Raw genomic sequence first — 581 nt, 5'->3', positions numbered from 1 at the left:
TTTCCACGAGAAAAAAAAAAAAAAAAAAAAGGCTTATACATCCACAAGCATGCACAACTGTTTGCACATCTGAAGTTCTCTCTCACTGATGTGTATTTTTTGAGGACAGCTGAGCACACAGCTCAGCAGGGTAAAAGGTGCAGCATGATCTCAGACCATTAGAGACCTGGCAATCCACAGGAACATGGCAGGTTCATTCAGGTCTCACAAGTGAGACATGAATCTGAACTTCAGCAGCACACATTGCTTTGGCTGCATCCAGAACCATTTGATGCTCCCTGATCCCCAGCCATCAGGACAGGTTAAGGTTACACAAATAAATACCTGCTCATCACAGAGGCAAAACTAGCACCCTCAAATCTTTCTCATTCCAAAATATTTCCAGGGCATAAAATAATCCATTTATTCAAAACAAAACAAACTACAACAAAAAAAAAAAAAAAACCCACAGCTTCCTATAAATACAAAAATTTAACATTCTATGGAAAGGTCCAATGCCCAGAGAAGTCCATGGAAAGGCTGACTGCTATCAGAACTTGCTTGTCTTTTAATCCTTTGGCTAATCATGAGTGCACACTTCA

The sequence above is a fragment of the Phasianus colchicus genome, chromosome 1 (genome assembly GCF_987193195.1).
Source record: "Phasianus colchicus chromosome 1, bPhaCol1.hap1.1, whole genome shotgun sequence".
In the NCBI taxonomy this organism is placed as follows: domain Eukaryota; kingdom Metazoa; phylum Chordata; class Aves; order Galliformes; family Phasianidae; genus Phasianus; species Phasianus colchicus.
The sequence above is the reverse complement of the archived record's forward strand: the minus strand, read 5'-3'. Positions refer to the sequence as shown.